The sequence below is a fragment of the Aquarana catesbeiana genome, linkage group LG01 (assembly GCF_042186555.1).
Source record: "Aquarana catesbeiana isolate 2022-GZ linkage group LG01, ASM4218655v1, whole genome shotgun sequence".
Classification (NCBI taxonomy): Eukaryota; Metazoa; Chordata; class Amphibia; order Anura; family Ranidae; genus Aquarana; species Aquarana catesbeiana.
In genome coordinates, this window is record NC_133324.1 from 87,510,364 (window position 1) to 87,536,782 (window position 26,419).

The following is a 26,419-nucleotide window of genomic DNA, read 5'->3' on the forward strand; positions in this document are numbered from 1 at the left end:
TGGGGTACATGGTACCCCTACCCATTTACCTAGGAAAAAAGTGTAAGTAATAAAACACACTACACAGGTTTTTAAAATATTTTATTAAACAGCTCCGGGGGGGGGATCTTCCTCCGGCTTCGGGGGTCTTCTTCCGGCTTCGGGGGTCCCTCCGCTTCATCTTCTCCCGGCGTCCGGTTGGTTCTTCTCCCGGTGTTCCTGTTCTTCGGCCGGCTCCTCTGCTGTCTTCAAGTAGCTCTCTTGCCAGCAGAGGTCCGGACTTCTGGGCTTCTGGGCTTCTGGGCTTCTGGGCTTCTCTTCCCCAGATGTTGACACGACGCTCTCTCCTGCTGGACTGCTCTCCGAGGGCTGCGTTGTGACTTATATAGGTGGAGACCCCGCCCCCTTTTGATGTCACAGTCCCTGGGCATGCTGGGACTGTGACGTTTTAGGGGGCGTGGTCACTGGGTGATGTTGACCACGCCCCCTAAAACGTCACAGTCCCAGCATGCCCAGGGACTGTGACATCAAAAGGGGGCGGGGTCTCCGCCTATATAAGTCACAACGCAGGGGGCCGGGATCTGGGGGCCCCCTTATTAAAGGGGGCTCCCAGATTCCGATAAGCCCCCGCCCGCAGACCCCGACAACCAACGGCCAGGGTTGTCGGGAAGAGGCCCTTGTCCTCATCAACATGGGGACAAGGTGCTTTGGGGGGGGGGGCGCAGGGCGCCCCCCTCCCCCAAAGCACCCACCCCCATGTTGAGGGCATGCGGCCTGGTACGGTTCAGGAGGGGGGGGGCGCTCGCTCGTCCCCACCCCCTTTCCTGACCGGCCAGGCTGCGTGCTCGGATCGGGGTATGGTATGGATTTTAGGGGGGACCCCACGCCGTTTTTTTCGGCGTAGGGGCTTCCCTTTATAATCCATACCAGACCTAAGGGCCTGGTATGCCCCGCGCTCGCCGCAATAGGAAAATGTGTTTTTCCTATTGCAGCGAGCGTGAGATGCAATACCCTGCCCTCGTGTTGTATCTGGTCCGTCGGACCAGCCTACACACGAGCGGGCTTTCCGTCGGACCAGCACACACACGAGCGGACTTTCCGCCCGAAACTGAGTCCGGCGGAAAGATTTAGAACTTTCTTCAAATCTAGGTCCGGCGGGCTTTTGGGAAAAAGTCCGCCGGAAAAGTCCGCCGGTGCCTACACACGGGCGGATTGTCCGGCACACTCTGGTCCGCCGGACCAAGTATGCCGGAAAGTCCGACCGTGTGTACGCGGCATTAGTTCTCCATACATACTGTGCAGTGTCTGATGTTACATCCTCATCCCCTTCCTGCTGGAGCAAAGAGATAGTCTTCGATCTGTGTGTCTTAGAAGGCTGTATAGAAGAGAGGTCTGCAGTTAAACAAGTACAACTTATGTAGGATGATTTGTTTCATCCCTGTGTAGCACCTATATGTAAGGTTTAATTGTATTCCCTTTCTTTTGCACCCTCTCTCTTCTTATATATATCGTGCACCATTTTTGTTGTTCGTCTCTGGAATCATTCTATTCTACCAATATCTTTTGTAAGAGAGGTCTTCAGAACTGGGCACATTACTGTACACGAGATCTAACTAAAATTTTTGCTTGCTGCAAAGCTCCAAGAAAGTAGAGTGGAAAGCTGTCTCCAGTGACAGAGTTCCTTTCCAGGCAAGTTGTCCACCTCCCACACTCTCCCACCCCTCTAGAGATGGTTTTATACTTACCTTGACCTCAAAGCTGGAAAATAGTCATTTAAGTCCAAATGACAAACCCCTTGGCTTCACCCAGCATGAAGACTTTCCTGCTTTAGTGGTACTAGGAGCTTTCAGGGCTACATAATGTACAGTGGGTATAGAAAATAATCACCCCCTTTAAAATAATCACATTTTGTTGCTTTGCAGCCTGAAATCAAGACAGACACAGTTTTTGTTTTATCCAGCTGCATTTACTAGTGTTGGAAAAAGGATCAGTATTTTGTCAAACCACCTTTTGCTTTAATTCCAGCCTTTAGTCAGTTGGGATATGTCTCTACTAACTTGGCACATCTAGACTTTGCAATGTTTGTCCACTCTTCTTTGCAGAACTGTTCAAGTTCATTTAAATTTGATGGTGGTCCTATGTGGACTACAGTCTTCATTTGTCATTCCACAGATTTTCAATGGGGTTTAAGTCTGGGCTCTGACTAGGCCATGCAAGAACATTCTTTTTCTCCTTCAACCACTGTGTGGTAATTTTTGCTGCGTGCTTTGGGTCATTGTCATGTTGGAAGGTAAACCTTCCCATTGACAACTTTCTGGTAGAGGGCAGAGGATTTTTCTCCAGAATTTGATGGTATTTTGCCCCATCGATTCTTTCTTCTATCCTGACAAGTGCTCCAGTCCCTGCTGCAGAGAAACACCCCCATAAAAGGATATTAACACCCCCATGCTTTACTGTAGGAATTGTGTTATTTGGATGGTGAGCTGTATTAGATTTCCACAAGATATATCGTTTGATGTTAAGGCTAAATAATTACATTTTTAGTCTCATCTGACCATACCACCTTTTTCCATGTGGCCTCAAAATCTTCAAAGTGCGTTTAAGGTGGCCAAATAAGACTAAAATTGAATTATTTGATCTCAACACCAAACGATAAAAGAGGGGTGGTGGTAGGACCTTTAAGAGACCAGACCTCAAGTACACAGTCAACTTGCTAAGGTGACCAGTCTTCTCAATAGGAAATTCTACCGTAAAAATAGTTAGCGGACAGCATTTCCTAATGGACTATTGGTGAATGTAGCTAGTGAATATTTGAAGAAGCATCTCAACAATACACCTGGGGCACGTTCTTTAATTAAAAAAGAAAACATTAGCTGAAAAAATGTCAAAGCTGGCCGTACATGGATTTCATTTTAACTGGCTCCTGCTGAATTGCTGAATTCCAATCTGTTGGTTGCCCTGCTGGCACCAACCAGTTCAACAAACCTCAGCCTGGAGATTGAAGAAGTTGGGTAGAAAATTGTCAGCTAAACAGTAACTGCTTGGGTTTTCAGACAGCCATAGGTGTCAATGGTCAGAATACAATATCTGGCAGGAGAGATTTGCGCTGAGGAGTTTGGACTGTAGAACTCTGTTTAATTTCTTTTCTTCAGCCCATGAGTTAGTTTATTAGCTTGAATCAGTGCAAGATATGTGGAACATTGCTGTCTGCAGTTTTTGGTTCAATGGGACCCATTTTTTAGGGCCAAAGGGTACCAAAATGTTTAAAAGCCTATGCTGATCATGTTCAAAATGATACTAGAGCAACATTTCACTCAGAGACCAATTTACTTTTTAGGTCTAAAGACTTTATTTATCCTATCATAAGGCTCCATTTTGCTTCATCTTGCAAAATTTCTTTCCACCTTTGTAACAAAATCATGATTTCACAGCGATGTATGCGTATATAATCATATAGTCAAAGCTGTTGAAATGTGCCTTTATATATCCACATTACAAATGTAGTAATGCTCTTTTGATCCAGTGTGTAAAATCAAATATTAGACCACAGAAGATCTTGTTCGCCCATTAATGTATTAGGTTACTTGAAAATAAAGCTGTATTGGTATCCGGGCATGTGTGAGAGCACAAGCCAGTCACTATTAGATGTCATAGCAAATGAAAAAGTGACTTGTAATAAAGTAAAGACTAAAGTACAACTGATGCAAACAATAGTTCTAACAAACTGCAAATAGCCAAAAACGATTGTAATAACATACAGTATATTTACATTTTAATCAAATGTGTAAAGAAATGTATCAGCCACTACAAGTAGTTTGACTCCCATTGTCGCAGGACTAGTTTGACATCATACAAAATGTCCACTAATTATATTATATCATTACTTGGTGTGATGTCACTGTGCATGATTACTAGTGCAAAGTATAGTAGTGAGCCATAAACCCTCAAAAACTATAAGAACCCATTCACACTTAAAGTGTTACTAAACCTAAGACAGTAAAATCAGACTGTATATGCAGTAAAGCATGCATGTTATATTCACTGTGGAACCTAAGAGGTTAATACTCTGCGTTGTGTAAAAAGGCTGTTTGATCCTGCATGCACAGATCTTCCCCTTCTTGCATTGTCTCCAAAACATGTCCAGATAAGACAGAGTTACTGGAGTCAGGCTGCACATGCTCAGTTTGCTGTGTATTGCTAGAGAGTTTTTTTTTCTTTGGAGGATGCATGTGATCAACACAGGGCCAATCAGCACTTTCGAGACAGAGGGTCAGGGTTCCTGCATCCTGATAGGACAGCCAGTGCAGTATGAAAACTGCAGTGTATAGTGCATTGAGCTCCACCGTACAATGCATTGGTGTGCGATTCACAATGAATGAAACCGCAAGGACCTACACATAGAGCCACAACGCACAAGTGTGAATGGGCCCTTGTGCTGGCTTAATGCATATATGTGATGGGAGGATGAGTAGAACATAACACCTAGCTGCCACACATATGTGTCCATGGGGAACCATCACTCTGTGCTGAGGGTTGAGCATGACCCAGCCCCATCCTGCCTCCGGAAGCATCCTATAGGTAAATAAGTATTGCCATCAAATTAACGCCCAGTAGGAAGGTGCTGGAGGGATGGGACCAAGTTGAACTTTTACTGGAAAATATATACCTTCATCTGTCTACATCAAGTGCCTTGAAAATGTATTCATACCCCTTGAAATTTTCCACATTTTGTCATGTTACAACCAGAAACGTAAATGTATTTTATTGGGATTTTATGTGATTGACCAACACAAAGTGGCACATAATTGTGAAGTAGAAGAAAAATGATAAATGTTTTTCAAATTTTTTTGCAAATAAATATCTGAAAAGTGTGGCGTGCATTTGTATTCAGCCCCCTTTACTCTGATACCCCTAACTAAAATCTAGTGGAACCAATTGCCTTCAGAAGTCACCTAATTAGTAAATAGAGTCCACCTGTGTGTAATTTAATCTCAGTATAAATACTGCTGTTCTGTGAAGTGAGGTTTGTTAGAGAACCTTAGTGAACAAACAGCATCATGAAAGCCAAGGAACATACCAGGCAGGTCAGGGATAAAGCTGTGGAGAAGTTTAAAGCAGGGTTAGGTTATAAAAAAATATCCCAAGCTTTGAACATCTCATGGAGCACTGATCAATCCATCATCCGAAAATGGAAAGAGTATGGCACAACTGCAAATCTACCAAGAAATGTCCGTCCATCTAAACTGACAAGCCAGGCAAAGAGAACATTAATCAGAGAAGCAGACAAGAGGCCCATGGTAATTCTGGAGGAGCTGCAGAGATCCACAGCTCAGGTGGGAGAATCTGTCCACAGGACAACTATTAGTTGTGCACTCCACAAATCTGGCCTTTATGGAAGAGTGGCAAGAAGAAAGCCATTGTTGAAAGAAAGCCATAAGAAGTCCCATTTGCAGTTTGAGAGAAGCCATGTGGGGGACACAGCAAATATGTGGAAGAAGGTGCTCTGGTCAGATAAGACCAAAACTGAAATTTTTGGCCTAAAAGCAAAACGTTATGTGTGTCGGAAAACTAACACTGCAGATCACCCTGAACATACCATCCCCACCGTGAAACATGGTGGTGGCAGCATCATGTTGTGGGGATGCTTTTCTTTAGCAGGGACAAGGAAGCTGGTTAGAGTTGATGGGAAAATGAGCCAAAGCCAAATACAGGGCAATCTTGGAAGAAAACCTGTTAGAGTCTGCAAAATACTTGAGACTGGGGTGGAGGCTCACCTTCCAGCAGGACATGTACCCCAAACACACAGCTAGAGCTACAATGGAATGGTTTAGATCAAAGCATATTCATGTGTTAGAAAGGCCCAGTCAAAGTCCAGACCTAAATCCAATTGAGAATCTGTGGCAAGACTTGAAAATTGCTGTCCACAGGCACTCTCCATCCAATCTGACAGAGCTTGAGCTATTTTGCAAAGAAGAATGGGCAAAAATGTCACTCTCTAGATGTACAAAGCTGGTAGAGATATCCCCAAAAAGACTCGCAGCTGAAATTGCAGTGAAAGGTGGTTCTACAAAGTATTGACTCAGGAGAGCTGAATAAAAATGCATGCCACACTTTTCACATATTTATTTGTAAAAAAAAATTGAAAACCATTTATAAATTTCCTTCCACTTCACAATTATGTGCCACTTTGTGTTTTCACATGAAAAGATATAATAAAATATTTTCAAAAATGTGAGGGGTATGCTCACTTTTGTGAAATACTGTATATCAAGAAAACCCAGGTTTCTGTTTTCTTTAATGTTTTTCACTCTCGATATGTTTTATCACCCAGTCCTTTTACCATTTTTGTTACCCGTCTCTGAACTCGTTTTATTTTATCAATATCTTTCTTTAAGTGAGGTCTCCAGAACTGGGCACAGTATTCTAAATGAGGTCTTACTAAAGATCAATATAGAGGAATCAGGACCTCCTTCCTCTTGCTTGTGATCCCTCTAGAATTCTATTCCCTTTTCCCACTGCCTTCTTACACTGTTTGCTTATTTTGCAATCCTCTGAAATAAGTACCCTCAACTCTTTTTCCTCTGTAGTGTTGTCCAACACTGTACCCCAAAAGTTATACTCTCTCTCTCTCTCTTTTTTCCCCTAGGTGCATTATTTTACCTTTAGAAACATTGAACTGCAGTCTCCATTGCTTTGACCAATCTTCCAGCAATACCAAATCATGTTCCATGTTACAGACACCTCCAGGGATATCAGCTCTATTACACACCTTTTGTATCCTCAGCAAAAAGACATACCTTGCCCAACAATTCTTTACTTATATCACTTACATATAGATTAAAAGGGAGTTCTGCTCAAAAATGGAACTTCCACTAATCCTTCTCCCCCCTCCGGTGCCACAGTTTTTAGTAAACTTCTGTTTTTTTCATTGACACATATGCCCTATGATGTGTCAGACAATGGGATATTGATTGCTCTACACGTTTCTTGGAAATATTCTGATCATTAATGCTAGATCCACAAACATTCCTGGAAGCCCAGTTTCCCTGTTTCTGATGGTTTTGATACAAAATAGTCAGGGTTTTCCTGTTTCATTGTGACAGTGTTAGTTTCTGTGCACTAGCTGTCCACATGGTTTATGTTTTGTATGTCTTCATTCACTGGCATGCTTGGATTCTGTTTTAATTTATTCCATGTGAGTCTCTGTGCATGCAGACTGGTTCAACATGGGCAAACAGAGAACTTGTGAAATAGAGCCTCGTTAGCTGTCTATTATCATCATTTAGGACAAGCGTGCGACTGTGATCAGCATTTTGCAAATATTGCTGTTAACACGTTACAGTATTTAACAAATCTTGCATCTGTTTATAATTTCTAAGTATATACTGTATCTACATGAGGAGGCCAAATGTTCTCAATACTATGGTGGAACAAAGCTCAATAACTTTCTCAGGGCACATCTATAGTTGGCTCAGACAATAGGATATATAAAAGGAACTTTAGCCCTTTCAATCATATTTTTATTTTAAAAAAATGGAAATATAATCTAGATAACCATTTTAATTTTAAATTAAAAATGTAAAATATTATTTTCCTCAAAAATATAAACTATCATACAAGATTGAACATGAAAAAAGGGAGGTTTGAAATCTGTTAGAAATTTAGATTGGTAGAAAATTGGTAGATTGAGAGAAAAGGAACTCCCCAAACAATTGGGACTTTTTAGGCTCTGAGGAATGTACAAACAAGAAGTATGAATGTAAAGTATTTATTAATGTAAAGTATTTATTAATATCAAAAGTCATTTAAAAATATAAAATATTACCCCCCCTCACTGACTGAGCTGCATTCCAGGATCAGAGATGTCAAGAGAATGGAATATCTTACGGCCTCATTAAATGATACTCTTGATAAGCATAACCGTATTTGGGAACCCTGGGTTCTGTTGGACACTCCTGCGACTTAATGATATGTGTCATTCACGTATTTATGACCCATCCCCCACCGACCTGTCCTGGGCTCTGGAGATGGGTGTCTGTCCTCTCTCCCTTCTCCCTTCTTTCTCTACTCTTTTCTTTCTTTTTTCTTTTTGTGAGTTTATACATTTATGCAAAGGGTACTAACGGATATACTGTTTAAGATGTATTATAATCCAGTAAACCCATTCCGTTTAATCACTAAATGTTTATATTGAAAGGCTTTGTCGCCCACTGTTTAGTTGATTGTGTGCCAAATTGAACTGTGACATTGTGATCTCTTTCTCTCCCTGTACCCAATGCTATAATGCTGTATATTTTTGTGGAAAAAAAAAAAATAATAAAAATTGTCAAAAAACTATAAAATATTACATGGATACAATAACGTAGAAATAATGGGTGGTCGAAAACCACAGGCAAAAGTTAAAGCCACTCAATGGTGGTACCGGAAACTGATACAGAAAAGCATACATCAACACGTTTCGGAATCATTTGAGCTCCTTCTTCAGGGAAGCTGCTTTAACCACATCTGGTGCTGTCATCCAGGCAGAGCTTTGCAGGGAACCTCACTCCCCAAGATATAAATTGGGTACTATATACAACGGATATGGGTAGTGGGAGATTTTTCCCTCCACTAATCCGGACATCAGTACAATAGCTATCGTGGATATTCTTTATTATTCCTGTCAAGGATTATCAATCGCCATAGGGTTTATGCTATTAGGCTGCCTTATAGATCGTTTAAGAAAGTGATGTGAGGATCTGTCTCCCTGAATATCCAGCTGTGCTGTATATTAATCTCTGCACAACCTTCCCCTTTGTCTTTCAACTATAATAATACGCCACAAGCTCCTAAAGAAGCATTTGAATACGCGCAACATGTAGAGCTGAGCTACAATATGACACACCACCTTTTGGTTCTTTTTACCTATTTGGGAAGGGTTCTGATTGGTCCTCCAGTCTGTGATAAACAGTGTATATGTATGTAGGTGGTGTGTTGTTTGGGCTCAAAGGCAAACTTCTGTGAATACTTGATGAAATTCTATGCAATTGTCCCAATTTTAACTTTGTAATAAATATTTTCTTTTTTAATACATACTTGTGTTATGCCTATAAAGTCCATCATCCACCAGTTTTTTTCTTTATAAATCCAATTTATCGGGACACTGCATTTGATACTTAATCTCCGTATCCACAGTACCACTTTGTGGTGATACGGATTTTATTCATATACCTTCTTCAGGGAAGGTTTTAACAATCTTGACAAATACAATCTATAAAACAGAACAATATTTGTAAGACATTATTGGATTTATTACAAATATTGTTTTTACCTTTGGTTGGTCATGTATTTTGCATCTATGCCCAGGCATGGTGAGTATTCTATGTCCTGTTCTTTATTTCTACCCCCTTTTTTCTGTCTATATCTTGCTATGCCACCTATGATCAGCAAAGAATGCTCTAATACAGGGGTCTCAAACTGGCGGCCCTCCAGCTGTTGCGGAACTACAAGTCCCATCATGCCTCTGCCTATGGGAATCATGCTTGTAACTGTCAGCCTTGCAATGCCTCATGGGAATTGTAGTTCTGCAACAGCTGGAGGGCCGCCAGTTTGAGACCCCTGCTCTAATATATGTTCTGTTTTTAAGGTTGTATTTGTCGAAATTGTTAAAACCTTCCCTGAAGAAGGAGCTCAAAAGACTCTGAAACGTGTTGTGTATGGTTTGCTGTATCAATCTCCAGTACCACCATTAAGTGGCTTTAACTTTTGCCTGTGGTTTTCGACCACCCATTATTTCTACGTTATTGTAAAAAGTCACAAAATTGAACATGGGTTTAATAATGCATTTTCTAAAAACACATCTTAAAGGATATCTAAACCTAAGAACCAAAATGTGATATATTTAAAACTCAACTGTTCCTAATTGTGGTTTCTGCATAATCTTTTTTGAGGCCAAAAACATTTTTCAGCAAGTGTAGAAAATACATGTGTCTATAGTCATGGCAAAGAACAAAATCTCTTGGATAATGCTCCATTGCTCCTTGTTGGCATCCTTCGAGACAAGCAAGCCATATTTGAAAGTTATGATATCTGCAATCACATGCATAAAACCAGGGGGTGGAAGACAGGGGGACAAGACCCAGGCCTCTTCTCTTCCTTTCTTTTTTTGTGTTCTTTTTCTGTCTTCCTCATATTCCTTTTCTTTTCTTTTTTCAATGAATTGTTTTTCTCTATATAGTTGTAATCTTTGGTCATCCCTCCACTGTTATGGTTTATTTTACATTATTGTATGATAGAAATATAGAAACATAAAAAAGCGACAACAGAAAAAAGCGGAGTAGTCCATCAAGTCTGCCCATTTTTATTTTTATTTATTTTTCCGATAACTTTGTTATCTGACCATAGATCTATGTTTATCCCAAGCATGTTTGAAGCCATTTACTTTTGACTGTCTCACTACCTCTGCTGGAAGTTTATTCCAAGCATCAACTACCCTTTGAGTAAAATAATACTTTCTAAATTTAGTTTTGAACTTTCCTCCATTAGTTTGAGGTCATGTCCCCATGTTCTTGATTTTGGTTTCATATGTAAAAAAATGCCCCCCTGAACCTTATTCTCCACCTTGATGTATTTAAAGGTTTCACTCTAGTCTCCCCTTTCCCTTCTTTCCTCAAGACTGTACATATTAAGTCACTCTCGATATGTTTTATCACCCAGACCTTTTACCATTTTTGTTACCCGTCTCTGGACTAATTCCATTTTATCACTATCTTTCTGCAAGTGGGGTCTCCAGAACTGGGCACAGTATTCTAAATAAGGTCTCACTAAAGATCTATATAAAGGAATCAGGACCTCCTTCCCCCTGCTTGTGATCCCACTAGTGATGCATCCTATTTCCTTTTCCCACTGCCTGGTCACACTGCTTATTTTGCAGTCATCTGAAATAAGTACCTTCAAATCTTTTTCCTCTGTTGTGCTTGCCAACACTGTACCCCCAATGTTGTACTCTCTCAGGGGATTCTTTTTCCCTAGGTGCATTACTTTACATTTAGAAACATTGAACTGCAGTCTCCACTGCTTCGACCAATCTTCCAGCAATACCAAATCATGTTACAGACACCTCCAAGGGAAATCAACTCTATTACACACCTTTGTATCATCAGCAAAAAGACATACCTTGCCTAACAAACCTTTAGTTATATCACGTACATATAGATTAAAGCAGAGTTCCATTAGAAAGCGCAGTGCGCTTCGCGCATGCACAGTAGGGAACCAGCTGTGAAGCCTAAGGCTTCACTGCCAGGTTCCCTTACCAGGAATGGCGGCGACTGCACCCGACAGCCGATCCAAAGAGCTGCAGTATTTGTAGCTGCTGACTTTTAATTTGTTCGTAGGGGGCTGGACCTCCTCTTTAAATAGAACAGGACGTAGTATAGAGCTTTGTGGAACACCACTAGGGACTGGTCTCTGTTATGAGTGAACCATATTTACAGCCACAACTTTCTGGCAGAGGGCAGCAAATTTTCCTTAAGAATTTTGCCCCATCCGTTTTTTTTCCTTCTATCCTGACAAGTACTCCAGCTCCTGCTGCAGAAAAATACCCCATAACAGGATATTACCACCTCCATGCTTTACCGAAGGAATGGTGTTATTTGAATGGTGAGCTGTATTAGATTTCCACCAGGCATATCGTTTGGTGTTGAGGCTAAATAATAACATTTTAATCTCATCTGACCACCTTTTTCCATGTGGCCTCAGAACCATCAAGGTGCATTTTGGCAAAGCTCCTTCATGACTGCAGGTGGCCTTTCTTGAGGAGTGGCTTTTTTCTTGCAACCCTCCCATACACAAGTCACATTTGTGAAGAATTTGTGATATTGTTGTCACATGCACACAATGACCACTCTTTGTCATAAATTCCTGCAACTGTTTTAGGGTTGCTGTAGGCCTCTTGGTAGCATCTCTGGCCAGTTTCCTCCTGGTTCTTTCATCCAGTTTGGAGTAACGTCCTGATCCTGGGAGGGTCTCTGTTGTACCAAATACCTTCCACTTTTTAATAATAAACTTCACTGTGCTTCTAGGCATTGATAAAGCCTTTGCATTTTTTTTGTATCCATCTCCTGACTTGTGTCTGTCCAGAACTTTATCCTGAAATGCTCCAGGAAAGCACTTTTCATACTGAGCTAATCAAAATGACCACAGCTGATCACAGTTGAAAGTCAAATGGCTTTGCGTGCCATTGAGAAGGTGTTTAGCTACACCTGATTAAGTCTGCAAGTCATTTTCACGAGGGGGGTGATCCTTTTTCCAACTCAGTGATTCTGTTTTTACATTTTTTAAATTTTTTTATGACACGTTGGTATTCAATCTTTCACTTGGATGTTATAAGTTACACTGAGTAAATACAGCTGGATAAAACAAAAAACTGTGTCTGTCTCCATTGATTCAAGTTATTATTTTAAAGGGGGGGGTGTGATTATTTTCTATACCCACTGTATCTTCATGCAACGGTATTGTTAAATGTACACTCTTAGTACACACTTAGCCAAAACTGTTCTTTAGTTTTGAGTTGAGTAAAAAAAAGTTAAAAATTCCTATCAGGTTATTTAGGTTATTTTTGCTGTCTGTGTTCCATTAGGGAGGTTTCCCTTTACTGCAAGGAGTTAATGTTTTTTGAAAAGCTTTTATAGTCCTGGTTGTCTCAGAAGAGTCCTGCCAATTGTTCTAATGTTAACTCCACACAGATGCTGTCCTTTTAGTCTGCTCATGTTCCCGAATGTTTTGCTGTGTATTCAATGAGACTTGCATGAGAAGAAAAAATACCAATACAAGCTTTGTCCTGAATTGCAGTTGCAGTAGTTTAAAATGTACCTAAACAAAAGTGTAAAGTGTATGTAAAGGCATTTAAAAAAAAAAAATTAAGTTACAGTAGGGAAGAGTTCAATTTTTGTTGCTTCCTGTGTCCCGGATGGGGATATTAACCCTTCTATATGTTCTGGTGACCATTGTTACGGGATCAGAAAGTGATGTGAAATACATACATTTTGAGATTTCACCAAAAGAAGAGTTATGCCCCGTACACACGATCGGATTTTCCGACAACAAATGTTGGATGTGAGCTTGTTGTCGGAAAGTCCGACCATGTGTAGGCTCCATCGAACATTTGCTGTTTCCACCCACAAATGTTTGAGAGCAGGTTCTCAAATTTTACGACTTGTTGTCGGAATTTCCGATCGTGTGTACACAAGTCCGTCACACAAAAGTTCACGCATGCTCAGAATCAAGCAGAAGAGCAGGGCTGTTGCTGTAGCGGCGCTGCTGTGTATGGGCGTGCTTGGCAAAGGGTGGAGGGGCGTGTGTATGGGCGTGCTTAGCAGAGCTCACGCCCCTCCACCCTCTGCCAAGCACGCCCATACACAGCAGCGCCGCCCGCTACAGCAAGGCGGCCGCCGTGGGCTGCATGTGTGTGGGGGGCGGGCACGGGAGCCGGGAATCGGGAGGGGGGACTTTCTCTGATGCAGGGGGCGGCTTGTGACTCACGTCCCCATAAGTGGCCGGTGACTGGCAGAGGTGAAGCCTTATGCTCCGCCTACCCTCCTCCGCACTGCTTTCCTTAACTCTTCTACTCGGCACTGGGGCGGGGTCTGGCAGTGACGTCAGGAGGAGAGAGAGAGAAGCACAAGGGAACCTCCCAGGACAGCAGGTAAAGTCATTTAATAAATTATATCAGTGTTATGGGAGCAGTGTTGGCATTTGATGGCAGAGTGGCTACAATTGATGGGCACAGTGACAGCGTTTGAGGGCACAGTGGCTGCGTTTGATGGTACAGTGGCTGCATTTGATGGCACAGTGGCTACAATTGATGGGCACAGTGGCTGCATTTGATAGAACAGTGGCTGCGTTTGATGGGGCACAGTGAGACTGCAATTGATGTTTTTTTTTCTGAATTTTTTAGTTTGTTTGCACCCCCCCAAAAAATTTTGAGCACCAGCCGCCGCTGGCATGTGTAAAGTGCTCCATGCATGCTAAAATCAATGCAAACCCTTTAATCAGTCCACATTTAGTGAACGTGCATTAATACGCAGATCATGATATTGCAATAAAGTGCTCCATCAATGCTGAAATCAATGCAAACTCATTAAAGAGGAGTCCCACCCCCACCCCGTGAAAACATTAAAACTCAGCAGCTACAAATACTGTAGCTGCTGACTTTTAATATTAGGACACTTACCTGTCCAGGGATCCCACAATGTCGACACCTCAGCCGATTTTCGGATTGGCTCTCGGGTTTTGCCACCATCATTCATGGTAAGGGAAACCAGACGGTTCACTACTGCACGTGTGCGAAGCGCGTTGCAGGAAGGAGGGGGGGGGCCAAACTTCAGAGGGGGCAGCGCAGTCTCCAGTGAGTGGGGAAGGGTACCTGTCAAAAACAGGTACCTGTTCCCCCCTCCCCCCCTGAAAGGTGCCAAACGAGCCTAAAGAAGAAGGGGTGTGGTTTACAGATGATAGGGTGGGTCTTAAACAGGAAGGGGTGTGGCCTTGGCAGCAAGGGGTGGGTCATATTTAAATTGGGGGGGGTGCATGAGTTTAGTCAGGCCTAGGGCAGCACAAAACCTAAATACACCACTGCAGAAGAGCCGCACTGGCTATTGAACTTTCTTTTTCTCGGCTCGTTGTACATCTTGTACGTCACCGCGTTCCCACGTTCGGAATTTTCAAATATTTGTGTGACCGTGTGTATGCAAGACAAGTTTGAGCCAACATCCTTCGGAAAAAAATCCACGGTTTTGTAGTCGGAAAATCCGATCGTGTGTACGGGGCTTTAGGTTCTCCAGTGCAGACACCTGTTCATGTGACAACTCTTTAACCACTTCAATACTGGGCACTTTCCCCCCTTCCTGCCCAGGACAGTTTTCAGCTTTCAGGGCTGTCACACTGAATGACAATTGCGCGGTCATGCAACACTGTACCCAAATTAAATTTTTTATAATGTTTCTTCCTACAAATAGAGTTTTCTTTTGGTGGCATTTGATCACCACTGAGGTTTTTATTTTTTGCTAAACATACTAAAAAAGACCGACATTTTTGAAAAAAAAAGTGTTTCTTTGTTTCTGTTATAAAATGTTGTTTTCTCCTTCACTGACGGACACTGATGAGGCGGCACTGATGGGCACTAATATGCAGCACTGATGGTGAGGTACTGACTGATGGGCACTGATTGGCATCTGTTTAGGGCACTGACAGGCACTTTCTGGCATTTTTATGGGCACTGATTTGCAGCTGTGATGGGCACCTCTGATGGGGGCTGCGCTGATAATTAATACAGACCCCCCTCTGACAGGAGAGCCCTTCTGATTGGCTCCCCCTGTCAGCACGAACCATGGAAAGCCGTTTATCGCCACTTCCTGGTTACACGCTGTGAATGCTCACAGCTGATCACGTGGTAAAGAGCCTCAGTCAGAGCTCTTTACCTAGATCCGAGTTGCGGTGTGTCAGAGTGACACACCACACCAGCGATCGCCGCGCTGAGCGCCTCCGCAGCCGCGGCTTATCCTGCTGGGCGTCATATGACGTCCAGTTAGGATAATGCAGCCACCGCCCGGCCGTCATTCTGCTATAGGCTGGGCAGGAAGTGGTTAAAGTGTCATTATTATTATTACAGGTACTTATATAATGCCTTCAATGGCCAATTTAGGCAGGATCCAATTAACTTACTTGAGTGTTTTTGGAGTGTGATAGGAAACTCACATAGGCAGAACATGCAAACTCCGGGCAGGAAGTGCCGTGGCTGGGATTCAAACCAATGACCCTAGTGCTGCTAGGTGGAAGTGCTTTTTACAAGTAAAAAAGGCGCAAATGCAAGAATACCTCAATAAAACTGTTCCTAATAGTCCAATGGCAGAGGTAGATATATGTCAGGGCTGCCACCAAACAAGACCAGAAGCAAGGTCCAATCAGCTAGGAGAAAAACAAGGAGAGGGGCGCCTCTGAGTATATATCAGCAATAATTTATTGAGATAAACAATATCCACTCACATAGCAGACTGTTATGTAGAGTTCAGATACGTCTCTGGGCTGAAGAGAGAATGGAGGACTACAGGTCACAGCAAGTCCGTGAAATGCTGGCACCACATTAGATCCAGGTAAGGATAGGGTGGTATGGCTTGTGACATCACAGCCGGGCGCCGCGCTGTGTTTTGCTTCCGAAGCCTCGTTTTGGCTCCGATCACACGGCTGTGTCATTTCCATCTTACGGACGTTGTACGAGCCTTGTGGACACTTTAGCACAGCCAGTGACTGGCTCTGGCATCCTCACAGTTCTACTCCCGGGAACTCACACCCGGTTTTGACGGTCTCATCCCTGACTCCATCTCATCTCGATGTGCCACCTGGATATCTGAAGGAGAGCTTGCTGTGCTTTGCCATCCCACCCTATCCTTACCTGGATCTAATGTGGTGCCAGCATTTCATGGACTCGCTGTGACCTGTAGTCCTCCATCCTCTCTTCAGCCCAGAGACATATCTAAACTCTACATAACAGTCTTCTATGTGAGTGGATTTTGTTTTTCTCAATAAATTATTGCTGATATACCCTGTTTCCCCGAAAATAAGACCTAGCGTGATTGTTGGTGATGGCTGCAATATAAGCCCTACCCCCCAAATAAGCCCTACCCTGTTTCCCCCAAAATAAGCCCTACCCTGAAAATAAGACCTACAAGGACTTTAACTAGGGCTTATTTGGGGGTAGGGCTTATATTGCAGCCATCACTGACAATCACGCTAGGTCTTATTTTCTGGGAAACAGGGTATACTCAGAGGCACCCCTCTCCCTGTTTAGGTGGAAGTGCTAACCACTTAGCCACTGTGTCATTAAACCTACACTCTTAAAAACTATCAAAAATATGCTGTATTGAGTGTCATAGCTGCAGGAGTGATAGTAATACAATTTAATTATTTGCATAGAATATATTTTACTCCAAGCCATTTATATAGGATGGGTAGGTTAGAATCTGACTGCTACAGGTGCCGCAATGCTATGCCCAATATATGTAACCCTGCCAGGTGTCTCCTTGGGGATCTGGAAGAGGAAGAGTTAGGTGCCGTCTGGAAGGTACTGGTCTGATTTCTCCTTTTTTATGTAAAAAAAGCAATTGCCCTCTGTTGGAAGAAACCAAACCCCCCCACTTTACAGATGTGAGTACACTTGGTCAATCAAGCATTGCCCATGTTACATAGTCACATAGTTACATAGTAGGTCGGGTTGAAAAAAGACACAAGTCCATCTAGTTCAACCAAAAAAAAAAATACAATCCCATTTACCAGTGATGGCGAACCTTGGCACCCCAGATGTTTTGGAACTACATTTCCCATGATGCTCATGCACTCTGCAGTGTAGTTGAACATCATGGGAAATGTAGTTCCTAAATATCTAGGGTGCCAAGGTTACATAGTTACATAGTAGGTGAGGTTGAAAAAAGACACAAGTCCAAGAAGTCCAACCTATGTGTGTGATTATATGTCAGTATTACATTGTATATCCCTGTATGTTGCGGTCGTTCAGGTGCTTATCTAATAGTTTCTATTGATTCCCCCTGCTGAGACCACCGCCTGTGGAAGGGAATTCCACACCCTTGCCGCTCTTACAGTAAAGAACCCTCTAGGTAGTTTAAGGTTAAACCTCTTTTCTTCTAATTTTAATGAGTGGCCACGTGTCTTGTTAAACTCCCTTCTGTGAAAAAGTTTTATCCCTATTGTGGGGTCACCAGTATGGTATTTGTATATTGAAATCACATCCCCTCTCAAGTGTCTCTTCTCCAGAGAGAATAAGTTCAGTGCTCGCAACCTTTCCTCATAACTAAGATCCTCCAGACTCTTTATTAGCTTTGTTGCCCTTCTTTGTACTCGCTCTATTTCCAGTACATCCTTCCAGCATACTCTAGGTGTGGCTGGACCAGAGTCTTGTAGAACGGGAGAATTATCGTTTTATCTCTGGAGTTGATCCCCTTTTTAATGCATGCCAATATTCTGTTTACTTTGTTAGCAGCAGCTTGGCATTGCATACCATTGCTGAGCCTATCATCTACTAGAACCCCCAGGTACTTTTCAATTCTAGATTCCCCCAGAGGTTCACCCCCAAGGTTCCCCATCTCTGCCATATACACAATCCTATACCCACAGTTGATCCAGAGGAAGGCAAAAAACCCCAGCAAAGAATTATTCAATTTGCTATAGCAGGAGAAAAAATTCCTTCCTGATCCCCTGAGTGGCATTTGGATTTTCCCCTGATCAACTTTACCTATAAATGTCAGTACCCAGTTATATTATGTACATTTAGGAAAGAATCCAGGTCTTTTTTAAAGCAATCTACGGAGCTGGCCAGAACCACCTCTGGAGGGAGTCTATTCCAAAATTTCACAGCTCTTACAGAAAAGTCCATGTACAGTATAGTATGCACTCAAAACTTGGTCGGGGCTCCTTTTGTATGAATTACTGCATCAATGTGGCGTGACATGTAGAAGATCCGCCTGTGGCACTGTTGAGGTGTTATGGAAGCCCAGGTTGCTTTGATAGCGGCCTTCAGCTTGTCTAAATTGTTGGGTTTGGTATCTCTCATCTTCCTCTTGACAATACCCCACAGATTCTCTATGGGGTTTAGGTCAGGTGAGTTTGCAGGCCAATCCAGCACAGTGATACCATGATCCTTAAACCAGGTATTGGTACTTTTGGCAGTGTGGATAAGTGCTAATTTCTGCTGGAAAAATGAAATCAGCACCTTTTTATATTTTACTGCACATATAATATTTTCTGTTTCAATATTTGTATTGAAGTTTCATAAATCATAACAAGCCATAATTTGCCCACACAGGGGCGACATCGAATATGCATATAAAGGTATGGTGTGTGAACGTGTAATGAGTAACCTTTTAGTAAACTGTTACCAGGAGGTAAGGTTACCAGGACCAGTACCAGGTTAAAAATTAGGCAGCTATCATAGGCTATATAAGTCTGTACCCTGGAGTACAGCAGTTTATCTTTATAGCCTTCATATCTATAATGCACAGTGATACCATGATCCTTAAACCAGGTATTGGTACTTTTGGCAGTGTGGATAAGTGCTAATTTCTGCTGGAAAAATGAAATCAGCACCTTTTTATATTTTACTGCACATATAATATTTTCTGTTTCAATATTTGTATTGAAGTTTCATAAATCATAACAAGCCATAATTTGCCCACACAGGGGCGACATCGAATATGCATATAAAGGTATGGTGTGTGAACGTGTAATGAGTAACCTTTTAGTAAACTGTTACCAGGAGGTAAGGTTACCAGGACCAGTACCAGGTTAAAAATTAGGCAGCTATCATAGGCTATATAAGTCTGTACCCTGGAGTACAGCAGTTTATCTTTATAGCCTTCATATCTATAATGAAGAGAAGAGGGAGGATACAGAGAAAGAAAAGAGAGAAAAAAGGGAGAAGAGGAGAGGGGCCCCAATAGAGGGCAAGTACCACAGACGTGTGACCTGTAGGTTTAAAGCTGACCACAACTAGTCGGGGGAGGCAGGGACCCATAATTTTAAAAATTTTGCATGTGAATCCCTCAATATCCTGGGCATCTGCTCATTAACCATCAGAGCGATCATTCTGGTTTTCAACCACTGCAAAGCAACAGACGGAGTCTTCCAGGCCTGGGCAATGGTTCGCTTGCAGAAATAAAAATGCATGTGGCCAATTTCTGCTGGGGTGCGAAGAGGCCCGGTATAGGGCAATTTAAGAGAGCCAGCCGGGCATCCTTTCAGACCATCTTATGAAATAACGTCTGCAGTAGGCCAAAGATCCTGGACCAGAAACCGATCAAACGCGGGCAAGACCACCATATATTTAGGACATCCCCACGTTGACCACAATTCACTGCACATTTTTAAATAAATATTTTGAATCTCAAACCAGGGAAATACTGGGAATCTTTGGCATGGGGAATCACCAGATAAAATAAAGTAAAACTAAAAAAGCCTAAAAAACAGAAATCGAATGTAGTCACCACATCCAAGGCTAGAAAATTGCAATATGTTACATTTTTGTTTTTGGGTTCGGATACACTTTCAAGTCTCTTATCAAATCAAAGCTCAATGCTCAATACAGACTTTCTTTGCAATGATTTAGTCACAATCTTTTTGGTTCCTTTTGCCCAACCTCAACATAATCTGTTGGTTATGCTGTCATATCATCTATCTTGCACCTTCACCTTTGATGCCAGGTGCACAGCCAACGGAGACACCACACAAATCCATAAGCAAAAATATGGCCAGCACACCAAAAATGGAATCTAAAATATTTACTTATATCTCAATTAGAAAACATGCAGTAAAAAACACCGATGTTTCAGAGACTCACAAGTCTGTCACCTTAATTAAGAGGACCTGTGAGTCTCTGAAGCACTGGTGGTTTTTACTGGATGTTTTTCTGTTGGGATCTCAGTAAATATCCGAGATTCTCGGTTGGGCATGCTAGCCACTTTTTTTTCCATATGCTTGGTTATACTGTGACAAGACAAAGGAAACAATACTAAATAGTAAAATGTGTTTCGGGATAATAACACTTTTACAAGAATGTAATAATGTGTTCTGATTTTGAAGAACAGCTTGGCACTGGTCAACACGAACATCCAACAAAATTGGATGAACTGCAAATATTTTTTTTCCCAAACCCAATGCTCTGTTTGTAGACTAATTCACATTTTTTAGAGTAAATCTGAGAAAGACAGTTAGGGATTTGGAGCCCAACTCCAGCCCAAACTTTTTTTTGCATTTCCAATAGAGTGAAGAATAGAGTGAAGAATAAGTTGGAGACTATAAGTTTTTTTTTTTGTTATGTCACCTTTGGATAGCTTTCTCCTCAGTTCCTGTCCATGTGAAAGTGGATCAGTGGGACAGGACGTTTTGGAAAATCACTCTGGTGGGGACACAGACAGCAATAAAACAGTGTATGCAGATTGGAGAAGCAGTATAACTTATCTGTGTTTTTTTTTGTGTATGTACCTTCCACCAGTCCTGGTGACCCCCATTGCCTTCCTTTTGTGTTAAGGGGGATCTACCCAGTGGAATCACAAAAGCAATTAAAAACTGGACAAAAAACTTAAAGTGGTTTTAAATGCTCAAGTTTTTTTTACCTTCATTCATTCTATGTGTGCAAAGGACCCCCTAGCCCCCACTAATACTCACCTGAGCTCCCTCTCAATCCAGCGATGTGCACGTAGAGCTGGGTTTCTCCCGGGTCTCTCAGTCCTAATGGGCTACTGCTACTGTCAATCACAGCCAGTGAGCCAATGAGAAGAAAGCTGGGGGTGGGGCCAAGCCACAGCTTTATATGTCTTATGGACACACAGAGCGGGGCTTGGGAGCAAGCACTCACCCGTGCCCTCAGACTAAGTGGTCTCCTAAGTGCAACCTGGGGGCCAGATATGGTCCTTTGCTTGCCTTTATCTGGTCGTAGGGGTACCAATCCTCCCACTGATACAAGACACTATTCTGCCAACTGACACCAACAATGGGGCACTATTCCTTCCAAGGATACCAATGATGGGGCACTATTCCTCCCCCTAATATCAAATGTGGTGATGTTTACTCCCACTTATGCCAGCAAAATTTCCACTCCCACTGGCCACAGTCCGGCACCCCTAAAGTCTGAAGGACAATAAAATGGCTCTTTGTTTGGAGCATTTGGAGACCCGTGTTCTATATCAATTAAGACATTAAACAAACTGCTGAGTTGTACAACAGTCTGCACTGGGAGCATCTCCTAAAGCACTTAGAGTCCTATGAATTATCACCTATCCATCAGTAGCTCAGCATCCTGGGTCATCACAAAGATCGGGTATGAAATGCTGACTCCACACCCACAGGCATGTTTTTGCTGTATGTAAAGCTATCTACGGTAGTTGGTGTGGTGATAATCATAAGATGAACACATGGTTGTAGATTCTGATTTGTACAGGCTATAATGGAGGTCAGATCAGCCTGTGTTACAGACTTGTTCTTATTTTCACTCAATCAAAACAATTCACAAATCTCCTTGGAGGGATTCAATGCACATCTCATCCAAAAACTAAAAACATGCAATGAATTTCATGAACCAATTTTAACGCTCCCCGAAGAAGACCTTTTCCTGTCTTAGGCAGTCATCTATTACCTAAAATGCATTCTTATCATTCAGCAGTTTAATAAAAAGAAATTTATAATCCAAGGTTCTTTAAAAGATCTTGCTCACTGAAGAATAAATAGATGTTTTAAATGAAGGATCTTGGAAACATTTTTTTCTCTATCAATAACAACATTTAAAACCAACGTCACTCTGCCTTTTAACTTAACCACTTGAGGGCTAGCCTGTAATACCACTTCATTATCAGGCCATTTTTCAGTGCTTTGAGACATAGGCGTGCGCACAGGGTGTGCCGGGTGTGCCCAGGCACACCCTAATCCCCCTGCGCATTAGTGTTATCGTTCTGTGTAGGGAACATGGGAAAGATCTCCCTCTTACCGCCTCTGCCATAAGAGAAGTGTTTATCCTTTTCACTTTCACTATGCCAGCAGGGACATCAATGTGCCGGAGTCATATATATGTAGATACATACACATGGATGTGTGTTTGAACTTAAGGATGCACACCCTAATGCATTAGGCTGCGCACACCTATGCTTTGAGAGTTTGACTGACAAGTACTCAGTCATGCAAAGCTGTACCCAAATAAAATTTATATAATTTCTTGTGAGGCAGATAGAGCTTTTTTTCAGTGGTATTTAACTCTGCATTAGAGCAAATTTTTTTCATTTTTTGCACACATGTAAAAATCCTAATTCTCTGCCATAAAATTACTTAAACTCCCAGAACATTATATATTTTCTGAAAGCAGAGGCCCTGTAGAATAAAAAGATGACAGTTGCAATTTTTTATGTCACAAGATATAATAAAATTAATTTTAGTACAAACACACACAATATAATAACCTTTTTTTGTTAAATATTAAAGATGAGTTTTCATTGTGTAAATGGATAAACCCATATTAGTCTTAAAAATGTGTGCGCCTGTGATATTGCAAAATCTATGGTGCTCAAAAATGTCCATAGGCCACTTTACAAGCCTTTACAAATCATCAGTTTAGAGTTTACCCTGAGTTGTGCTAGAATTAGTGCTCTCACTCTGACATTCGCAGCAGTACGTGTGCACTCTGGGCGTGCATTTGCAGGTGTGTGGGGGCAACAGGGGTTACAGCAATGTGTTTTGTAATACATTTTACTATAATTGTATTGTTTTTTAACTTTTTCTTTTATTTTTTTTACTTTAATTCTATAACAAGTGGGTAATAAACCCCACATACTGTTGGCGCTATATAAATCCCGTATAATAATAATGTGATAGTATTGGGCAGGTGACAGGTACTCTAATAGACCCCAATGTCTCCCCTGCCCATCGCAGCATCTAACCAAGCACAGATCATGCAGTGTTAGATGCTCCCCTGGCTATACCAGCCATAAAGTGAGGGTTCTGAAATTAGAAGTGACAAAATCATCATTGTTTGTGGTTTCTTTCAGTACAGGGGACATCAAAGCATTGATGTGCTAGGGCAGTGGTTCTCAACTCCTGTCCTCATGACCCACTAACAGGCCAGATTTTAAGTATTGCCTTGGGTTGATGCAGACTAGAATACTGCAATCACTGAGCAGAAAATGATATCACCTGTGATGTAGTTCAATTATCTTGCAAACCTGGCCTGTTAGTGGGTCCTGAGGACAAGAGTTGAGAACCACTGTGCTAGGGTCTCGTCCCACCTTCCATCCAGAAGTCAGCGGTTGTGGTCCCAGGCTCCCGGTAAGAGTGGGATAGCCCAGGAGCCATGAGGGGGGTGCTGGCAGGGAGAAGGGGGCACCAAGCCACCCGCTCTATGAAAATGATCCTGTATAAGGGAAAAAAAGACCAAACGTTTGCTTACATTTACCTTTTAGATGATTGTAGCTGTATTAGTGCAACAGAAACAATTGAGTACTATCTGTGATACTTTTTTTATTTGCACTAACATCCAAATGTTTAGGACAAGCTTTTGGGGTGCAACCCCTTCTCTAGTTTAGTACTGCTTGTACCTAAAAGAAGAGGGTACACCCCGAAAAGCTTGAAAGCTATGTCTGAACATTTTTTATGTTAGTGAAAATAAAAAATATTACAGACAGTACTCAATTGCTTCTCTTATATTTACCTTTCCCAGAAGAGTTGAAGCTGTTATAGCTGCAAAGGGTGGGCCAACTCAATATTGAACCCTCCACACTAAGAACCCTCCACATTAAGACTGGGATGTTATGAAAGTTCATGTGGGTGTAAAGGCAGGTGTCCCAATACTTTTGGTAATATAGTGTATAAACTATATGACTGAAGTCATAGTGACTTCAGTCTGGGTTCACACCAGAGCAATGCAGGAAACCGCAGGCGATGCAGACTGAAATGGCATTCCTGCCCAAATCACATGTGATTCTTTGCAGTGCGATTTGAGCCCATTTATTTTGTATGGGCTCAAATTGTACTGCAAAGGCATTAATACTCGGTATCCGCGAGTACTTGACTGAAAGTATCAGTACTCATACTTGCTGGTTAAAAAACAGTATCGGTGCAACTCTAAACTGAATAGTATTTTAAAGAAAGAGGATAAAACAATTAAAGCGGAGTTTCATCCAAAAATGGAACTTCTGCTTTAAGTGAAGGTGACCCCCTGACATGCCACATTTGGCATGTCATTTTTTTGGGGGGCAGCGGAAACCCTCTTTTTAGAGGGTTCCAGCTCCCACTTCCCCCCCGGGGCACAACGGCGCCGGAAGTAATTTCACCTCTCCCCCCTCCCTCTCGGCAATCATCTGGAACACGTCACAGGGCCCAGATGATTGCTCGGCCAGTCACAGCGCGCAGTTTGGCTCGCGCATGCGCAGTGCTTGCCCGGCTGTGAAGCCACAGCGGGGCGCCCACAGTGACAATTCCGGCACTGCAGAAAGTAGGGGGAGATGAGTGGGGCTTCATTTCCCCACATCACTGGACCCTGGGACAGGTATTTGTAGCTGCTGACTTTTAATTTTTTTTTTTTTTTTAGTTGGAACTCTGCTTTAAGAACTGAAACTTGAAGCATATGTGTAATTTTTGTTTTTTGGCTTTAGTTACGATGAACTATTTACCATATGCCTACAAGTGGAGCTACAAGCAAGAACTTTCTGGTGGAAGTGAAAAAAGTGTGGCGCTAAGAAATAGTGTTGTTAAAGTGAGTAACAGTGGTACCTAAAAATGGAGGTACATATGCCTAAGGTGTGTACCAAAATGGTGGTGATTCCATACAGTGTGTAGAAAGACAATCAAGTCTCTTCGTATGGCAACATAAAACAAAATGAACAAAGAAATATGGAAAAAAAAGAGAATAACTTAAATAAACAAATGTGAAAAAGACGTGTCATTATTAAGTGAGTCAATTTTTGGGGTGGAAAAAACTCACCTAATACTGACACATCTTTTTCACTGTTTGTATGTGTTTACACGTTTGTTTATTTAAGTTATTCTCTTTTTTTCCCCATATTTCTTTGTTCATTTTGTTTTATGTTGCCATACGAAGAGACTTGATTGTCTTTCTACACACTGTATGGAATCACCACCATTTTGGTACACACCTTAGGCATATGTACCTCCATTTTTAGGTACCACTGTTACTCACTTTAACAACACTATTTCTTAGCGCCACACTTTTTTCACTTCCATACATTTACAACAGTCAGGTTGGTGTGTTGGCTGCTTCACGTTATTCTTTTTAGGAGTTTGGCGCAATCTTTTTAATTTTTCCCTTCAAGAACTTTCTGGTGCCTTCATCTGCAGTTGCTTTGCTAAAACAAAAAATCCATGCAATGCAGGCAAATACAATCTCTTTTACCAGAGCTGGAAAGTTTGTGAAGAGCAATGGGTGATCAATGTTATCAAGTAAATGCAACTGTGATAAAAAAAAAAGCAGCACAGTCAACAAATTACTTGGATGTCTGGTTTATAAAACCCTGTAATTTGCAGAGCATCAGTCAAGTAATTTTAGATATTCCATTATAGTTATTCATAGATTATATTTAGACATTCAAACTGGTCAAACTGGTCTGTCATTAGAAACTATAAAATGAATTTTGTTAGATTAGATTAGTTGATTATGTTTGAATTTATGTCAAATTCAAAAAAAAACGCTCTGGATACAGGAAGAACCTGCAAGACTCTTAGCTAGATTTAGCTATGGCTGTATAGATGCTTTCAGTTATGTAGTAGGGCTACAAGTGATGCTCAAGCCTTTTTTTTGTGGAACATATTTAATTTAACGTATAATTCTATGACCTTTAGTATTTATTTAGAATAGAATAGGGTCAGAAGTACGTTCCGATATTGTTTATTCTACAGCAGAGCT